The sequence below is a fragment of the Bufo bufo genome, chromosome 8, assembly GCF_905171765.1.
Source record: "Bufo bufo chromosome 8, aBufBuf1.1, whole genome shotgun sequence".
Classification (NCBI taxonomy): domain Eukaryota; kingdom Metazoa; phylum Chordata; class Amphibia; order Anura; family Bufonidae; genus Bufo; species Bufo bufo.
The window spans coordinates 167733052-167741861 of record NC_053396.1 but is presented as its reverse complement, the minus strand read 5'-3'; positions in this window follow the sequence as shown (position 1 = coordinate 167741861).

Sequence of the window (8810 nt, the reverse complement as noted above, 5' to 3'; positions counted from 1 at the left end):
ACCCCTTCAGGAATGACCAGTGGTGAATCAGCCGGAAAGCATTCGGCTCCTTCTTTGGAACCACCCCCAGAGGAGAAACCACCAAGTCCCCCAAAGGTAACTCCTCAAAAGGCCCATACATCCTCCCCAAACTTACCTCCTTAGCTAGCTTCTGAGACACCACCTCTGGGCATATCAAAGCCGACCTCAAATTCTTACACCTTCCACCCCCCGCTTCCGCAAGACAAGATGTAATCACAAACCCCTCTTCAAACCCCTTGCGCAAAAACTCCGCCCCCACCCTATCCGGGTACCTACTTAAATACGATCCCATCGCGTCCACCCGTACCGGCATTCTCCCCTTTTCCAACCGCCTCTCCCCCCCTCGGCCTAGGCCCCCGGAAGCAACGGCTGGCCCCGTGACTTCCTCCACACCCCCAGCATTCATGCTTAAACTTACATTTTTGACCGAACTTACAACTCCCCTCATTGAATAAAAAGCACAAGCCCTTTGCCGAGGCTGCAGCAAAACTTGACTGCCCTCCCCCCTCCCCCCCTGCTCTGCACGAAAAGGCTGCCCCTGTCTCCCAGTCCCCATCACCCTCATCCACAGCCCTATGTCTTTATGGTCCCACCGCATACTGGAGCGGACCGCCTTCCTCTGATGAAACTGCTCGTCATACCGCAACCACCCATATCCCCCATAAACCCGATAAGCCTATCGCGTCCATGTAACAAAACAGAGGCAAACAACTATCCGGCGCCTTCTCCCCAATCACACTCGCCAAAATAGCAAATGCCTGAAGCCAATTACTAAAAGCATGGGGGATCAGCCTATAACGCCTTTTCTCCTCCTCCTCCTTTTTTCCCAAATCTTTCCTAACGACATCCAAATTAAAGCGCTCCAACGGGAGAAGTGAAAAAATATCCACGTACTCCCCCTTCCAAATCCGCTCCCTCACTTCCTGCTTTAAATGCGCCCCCAAAGGGCCCTCAAAGCAAACATACACCTCACCCCTCGCCGCATCGTCCACCCTCAGCCTATCCTCCTTACCGCCTACCTGAGTTTGCACTGAAACCCCCCACCCCCGTCCCACTCATCCCCCCCCAGGGCCCACCCCCCCAAAAACCTGCCCAGATCCACCCGCCACCGCCTCGCCCACGTTGCCTCTCCCCACCCCCCAAGCTTGCAAAGGCCCTGCCCCGCCGTGCCCCATACCAGCCAACCCGCACAGCAACCGCCCCAAACCACCAATTAAAATCGGACTGACCGCCCCCACTGGCCCCCACCCCTACACCTTGCAGTAATGTAAACAGTGTCCTCAAGGTTGCCTCACCTGGCTGCCCGGGCGCTGTGAGCCGTCAATCCGGATTCCCGCCGCTCCACTTAAGATTGCACCATCCTGGACTCTCCCTCCGGCAATCCTCCACTGCAGCCCGGCGCCCCAGCAGCCTCAGGGCTGGACGCGTCTTGTTCAGACCCGGACATCCGCATGCTCAAATCTTCCAGAGGACTAGCCAGCGGCCGTCCGTCAGCCATAAGGGGCCTGTGCACCTGCTCCGCCTCCCGGTGCACAGCCCCGCAAGTCCTCGCACCGCTTGCTCTCCCTCGCCGAGCGGGCCTCCCCCCCCCGAGGAGAGGAGCCCGCAGTACCTGGTCCAGCATACCCGCCGTCTGCAGCCGCACGCGGTGGAGGGGGCCGCCCCCCTCCCTTCACTGAATCCCGCCGACCATTTGGATTCCTCCCGAGCCGTGAGGACTTAGGGAGGGGTTGAGAGTGTCCTCCCCGGCCCAGAGGGTCCCGAGAGGGGCTCCTAACACGGCGCTGGACTCTGGGGGTGTCCTCCGCTATCAGGCGCGCCGGCGGCCTAGCCCGCCGCGGCCGTTTCTCGTATGACGGCGATCAAACTGCACCCGCCTGTCACGGAACCATGAACCAGACGTACAACAAGAGATAAGTGAAAATAAGAAGGCTTTATTGAAAATAAAGCTGTAAAGCAAAAGTCCAAACGGATGGTGAAACCGAGCAGAGTCTTTGCGAAGCCAGAGGTCAGGAACCAGAAGGGTAGTCAGACGAAGCCAGGATCAGGAACCAGCAGGGTAGTCAGACGAAGCCAGGATCAGGAACCAGCAGGGTAGTCAGACGAAGCCAGGATCAGGAACCAGCAGGGTAGTCAGACGAAGCCAGGATCAGGAACCAGAAGCAGCAGCAGTCTTAGAAGCATGTGAACACAAGAGGACCAAGCAAGGAACTGAAGCCACAGACCTCCTATATATATGAGCTAGGCATCCAGCTCCTCCCAGGGGAAGGAGGAGCCGCAGGGTGGAAGGCTACAAGAAACCCAGAAACCAAGATGGCCGCCAGCACATGTCAAACGAAGGAGAGCAGCAAGCAGGTAAGACCATGACAGTACCTCCCCCTCAAGGGCCCCTCCTCCGCGGAGCACAAAACGGTTTCTGAGGGAAGCGTGCGTGGAAGGCTCGGAGCAAGGCAGGAGCATGGACATCTGCGGAGGGAACCCAGGAACGCTCCTCTGGACCATAACCACGCCAATGGACCAAAAACTGCAACCGACCGCGGACCAGGCGTGAGTCCAGGATATTGCTCACCTCATATTCCTCACGATTGCCCACTTGGACCGGACGAGGCCGAGGAACCGAGGAAGTGAAACGGTTACACACCAGTGGCTTCAACAGGGAGACATGAAACACGTTGGAGATCCGCATGCCAGGAGGAAGCGCAAGGGCATAGGCTACCGGGTTTACCCTGCGAAGCACTCGGAAGGGACCAACAAAGCGAGGTGCCAGCTTGGGAGTGGGCACTCGAAGGTTGAGGTTGCGGGTGGACAACCATACACGGTCTCCGACCTGGTAGGAAGGAGCAGGCGCTCGTCTGCGATCAGCCTGGAGTCTCTGGCGCTGCGCAGAGACCTCAAGGGACTTCTGGATCTGTACCCAAGAAGCACGTAGGACGGAAAGGTGATCCTCCACAGCCGGAATATCCTGGGGAGAGAATACCTCCGGTAACACGGCAGGTTGGAACCCATAATTGGCCATGAAGGGAGACGTCCCAGAGGAAGAGTTCACCGCCGTGTTCCTGGCAAACTCAGCCCAAGGCAGGAGGTCAACCCAATTGTCTTGGTGATCGGAGACATAGCAACGAAGGAATTGCTCCAAGGCCTGATTGGATCGTTCTGCGGCCCCATTGGACTGAGGGTGGTAGGCCGAGGAGAAGGAGAGATGAATCCCCAACTGGGAGCAAAAGGCGCGCCAGAACCTGGACACAAACTGACTCCCCCGATCCGACACAATCTCCTTAGGCAAACCGTGCAACCGGAAGACCTCCCTGGCAAAAATCGTGGCCAACTCTTGTGCAGAGGGTAACTTCTTGAGAGGAACATAGTGGCACATTTTGGAAAACCGATCCACAATCATGAGAATGACCGTATGGCCTCGGGATGCAGGGAGGTCCACAATGAAATCCATCCCCAGGTGTGACCATGGGCGCTCCCCGGTGGCTATGGGTTGCAGAAGGCCCAACGGAAGGTGCCGAGGGGACTTACTCTGGGCACAAACGGAGCATGCCGCTACATATGCGGCGATGTCGGAACGTAGGGAAGGCCACCAGAACAGACGTGAAACAGCCCAGGACAGCTGATTCTTTCCAGGATGCCCCGCGGTCTTGGAGTTATGGTAGGTTCGCAACAACCGAGTGCGCAACTCCTCAGGCACAAAACATCTGCCGTTGGGTCTCCCAGAGGGAGCACCAGATTGAGCCGCCAAAATCTGCTCACCCAGGGGAGAGGTTAGGCTGGTGCGAATGGCGGCTAGGATCTGATTCGGAGGTATGACCGAAGTCGGAATCGACTCCTCCCTGGACAGCTCGGAGTACTGCCGTGATAGGGCATCCGCCCTGATGTTCTTGGAACCGGGTAGGTAGGAGACCACGTAATTAAAACGTGACAAGAACAGAGCCCATCTGGCCTGACGTGGTGTCAATCTCTTGGCCTCAGAAAGGTAGGTCAGATTCTTGTGGTCCGTCAGGATGAGAACCGGAACCACCGAACCCTCGAGCAAGTGCCTCCATTCTTTAAGGGCCTGCACGATGGCCAATAACTCCCTGTCACCAATCTGATAGTTGCACTCCGCGGAAGACAGTTTCCGGGAGTAAAACCCACAAGGAAGCAGAGGACCCTCTGGTGTTCTACGCTGAGACAGAAGGGCGCCTACTCCCGTCTCAGACGCGTCCACCTCGAGGACAAAGGGCAACCCAGGGTTGGGATGCGACAGAATCGGAGCCGACACAAAGGCGGACTTTAGGGCCTCAAAAGCTCGGATGGCCTCGAGCGGCCAGACCTGGGAATTACTGCCCTTCCTGGTCAGATCCGTGAGAGGCTTGGCCAGCATGGAAAAGTCCCTGATGAACTTCCGATAATAATTGGCGAAGCCCAAAAAGCGCTGCAGGGAACGAAGACCACTGGGCTGGGGCCAGTGTAAGACAGCCGAAACCTTCTCAGGATCCATGGAGAACCCCTCAGCGGAAATGATGTAACCTAAGAAGGTTACCTGGGATCGGTGAAATTCGCATTTCTCAAGCTTACCGAACAGCTTGTTCTCTCGTAACCGTTGCAACACTCGTCTGACATCCAGAATGTGGGCCTCCATGGATTCAGAATATACCAAGATGTCATCCAAATAGACTACCACACACTGCTGCAACAGGTCACGGAAAACATCGTTGATGAATTCCTGAAAGACTGCGGGCGCATTGCACAACCCAAAGGGCATAACCAAGGATTCGTAATGACCGGTCCTGGTGTTAAACGCGTTCTTCCACTCATCGCCCGCCTTGATCCTTACCAGGTTATATGCCGCCCTCAGGTCGAGTTTGGTAAAGACCGTGGCCCCTTTAAGGCGATCGAACAGCTCGGAAATCAAGGGTATTGGGTAAGCGTTCTTGATCGTGATGCGATTAAGACCCCTGTAATCGATGCAAGGCCTCAACTCACCGCCCTTCTTTTTCACAAAGAAAAATCCAGCCCCTGCCAGGGACGAAGATTTGCGAATGTGTCCGCGTGAAAGCGCCTCCCTCACGTACTCCTCCATGGCCTCATTCTCCGCTACCGACAGTGGATAGACTTTGCCACGAGGAGGAACGGCACCAGATTGTAACTCTATGGCACAATCGTATGGGCGGTGCGGAGGTAGGGCAACCGCGCGCACCTTATCGAATACATCCCGGTACTCCTCGTATTCAGGAGGCAACAGAGAGTCCGAGGAAGTACACAGCAACTTGACAGACCCATGGATGCAACTAGCCCCACACTGCGGTGACCACGAGAGGATCTCGACCGATCTCCAATCGAAAGTCGGATTATGCTTCTGGAGCCAGGGGTACCCCAAGACCACCGAGTAGTGTGGAGACGAAATAACCTGGAGGCAGACCGACTCTCTGTGAACGGCACCAATGGCTATCCCCACTGGAAGGGTCTCATGAGTCACGTGTGGCGGCAGAAGGGGTCTGCCGTCTATCGCCTCAAGAGCCAGTGGGGAACCTCGAGCCTGCAGAGGAATGGAATTGGCGGCAGCGAACACACTATCAATGAACAAACCACCAGCACCAGAGTCCACCACGCCTGGGTCGTCACCGAGCCCCCGACCCAGGAGAGGACAACAGTGATCAGTGGTTTGTCAACACCGGAAACCGGGGACGAGGAGACTCCACCCAAGATCTGTCCCCGACAGGATCTCAGGGTACGAGCGTTTCCCGGACGGTTCGGACATGCCAACCGAAAATGCCCACCGAGACCACAGTACATGCATCGGCCCTCGTGTCTCCGGAGTGCCCTCTCCCCCTCGGACAGGCGAGCAAACCCCAGCTGCATGGGTTCACCCCCAGACAAGTCATCCCCAGGAGGCGTGGGAGGAGAGGGAGGCACGGGTGGGACAGCAAACGTAGGCACCAATCTGTTAGAAGACCTCCGCAGGTTCTCCTTAAAGGAAGGTCTCTCCCTGAGTCTGGTGTCAATCAAAATCAGGAAAGAAATAAGAGACTCGAGCTCAACTGGTAGGTCCTTAGCTGCAACCTCATCCTTCAAGGCATCCGAGAGACCATGAGAGAAAGCAGCGACCAGAGCCTCATTATTCCAGCCCACCTCTGCTGCCAGGGTACGAAACTCAATGGCGTATTCAGCTACGGATCGTGAACCCTGTCTGATGGACATAAGGAGCTTCGCAGCAGAGGCAGCACGAGCCGGCACATCGAATACCTTCCGAAGAGAAGCAACAAAACCGGAAAACTCGGCAACCACCGGATTGTTGTTCTCCCATAAAGGGCTGGCCCAGGCCAAGGCCTTGTCCGAGAGCAGCGAGATCAAGAAGCCCACCTTTGATCTCTCAGTAGGAAAGGCATGTGGCAGCAACTTGAAATAAATGCCCACCTGGTTAAGGAAACCTCGGCACTGAGTTGGCTCTCCCCCCAAAGCGCTGTGGAAGAGGGGCAGAACCGGTCATACCCCGAAACACCGCAGGCGCAACAACAGGTGTCGGGTAGACTCTGGCGCAACAACCGGAGCGGCAGTAGGAGCGAGCCCAGGAGCGACAACCGACCCATCGGCAACGGGAGCGAAATGAGCCGTGCGTTCAAGCAGGGTTTGCAACGCCACAGCGAACCGACCCAACAGGTGATCCTGCTGATCAAGTCTGGCAACCAGCGTGGGTAGCGAGGATGGCCCTGTACCGTCAGAATTCATGGCTTGGTCCTAATGTCACGGAACCATGAACCAGACGTACAACAAGAGATAAGTGAAAATAAGAAGGCTTTATTGAAAATAAAGCTGTAAAGCAAAAGTCCAAACGGATGGTGAAACCGAGCAGAGTCTTTGCGAAGCCAGAGGTCAGGAACCAGAAGGGTAGTCAGACGAAGCCAGGATCAGGAACCAGCAGGGTAGTCAGACGAAGCCAGGATCAGGAACCAGCAGGGTAGTCAGACGAAGCCAGGATCAGGAACCAGCAGGGTAGTCAGACGAAGCCAGGATCAGGAACCAGAAGCAGCAGCAGTCTTAGAAGCATGTGAACACAAGAGGACCAAGCAAGGAACTGAAGCCACAGACCTCCTATATATATGAGCTAGGCATCCAGCTCCTCCCAGGGGAAGGAGGAGCCGCAGGGTGGAAGGCTACAAGAAACCCAGAAACCAAGATGGCCGCCAGCACATGTCAAACGAAGGAGAGCAGCAAGCAGGTAAGACCATGACACCGCCGCCTCCCCCTGCAACAAACTGGCTACCTGGTCTTCAAGCCAGCCCGGACCATGGGCCTCCGCCGCTGCCCGCAGCCTCGCCAGGACATCCTCGACACCGGACATGGTAAGTCTTTTGAGCTGGAGAAGATGTCAAGATGTCCGTTCTCCTGCTCCTCTTCCCCAAAATGGCGCCGGTCCGCTTGCACCCCCACCCCTTCTTGTAACCTCTGCCCTTTCCGCGCCAACTCCGCCCACCTTACTTCACTTAACCCTTCCTCGCCCCGGCGCCCAAAACCCCTCATGCAGGGCCTACCTCCAGCGTCCGGCTTTTCTCACGTGCTGATGCTGCAAGTCCTGAAAATAGTGGTTTTTGGCAAAAAAGTGTGTTTTTAAAACCCCAGAAAATGATGGCTGTATTTCTAGCTTAAATTGCACACTGACTAATCCAGATGTTGTATATTGCCAAAAAAGTGTTTTTGGGTAACAGAAAATGAAAGCGGTATATATTAAACTTGAATTTAACACTTGCAGATCTGGAAAATAGTGTTTTTTGGCAAAAAGTGTGTTTTTAAAAACCCAGAAAATGATGGCTTTATTTCTAGCTTAAATTGCACACTGACTAATCCAGATGTTGTATATTGCCAAAAAAGTGTTTTTGGGTAACAGAATATGAAAGCTGTATATATTAAACTTGAAATTAACACTTGCAGATCTGAAAAATAGTGTTTTTTGGCAAAAAGTGTGTTTTTAAAAACCCAGAAAATTATGGCTTTATTTCTAGCTTAAATTGCACACTGACTAAGCCTGCAAATGCACCAGATGTTGTAAATTGCCCAAAAAATTTGGATTTTCAATGTGCCAAAAGCTCAGATGCAGTGCTAGTGCACTGAGCTTGCATAAAATGGCCGCCGCCCACTTTTTTTTATCACTGGGCTCAGGGCAGGATAAAAAAATTGTGCCCTGCACCCACAAAACACAATGTATGTATGAGTTAGATTCAGAGTTTGAGCAAAGATTCAGTCCTATTCTCTCCCTGAAATCACCAGAAGCATCCTCTCCCTACACTAAGCACAGCAGAGTGACGTGCAGCTTATATAGAGGCTGGGTCACAGGCTACACTGGCCAATCACAGCCATGCCATTAGTAGGCATGGCTGTGATGGCTTCTAAGCTCAGACAGTTAAACAGTTGTTGATTGGCTGCTCTGCAACCTTTCAAAAAGCGCCGGACACCGAACCCGAACTTTTACTGAAATGTTCGGGTTCGGGTCCAAGGTCCAAAAATCCTAAAGTTCGGTACGAATCCGAACTTTACAGTTCGGGTTCGCTCAACCCTATTGAAAGCATTTATACAAGACCATAATCACAGCATTATCTGAAACAAGGCCATATCTCATATTTCTATCTGCTACCAGTTCAGAGATATAAGCAGCTAAAACAGACCCCTCCTCTTCAGTCTGGAGGAGGAGGGGTGGGGCTATTAGCCTGCAGGAGGAAAGAAAAAAAAGAAAAAAGAAAATATACATTTGGAATTATCATTATTGTACTGGCCCACAGAAGAAAGTTCTGCTATCTATACCACACAATGGA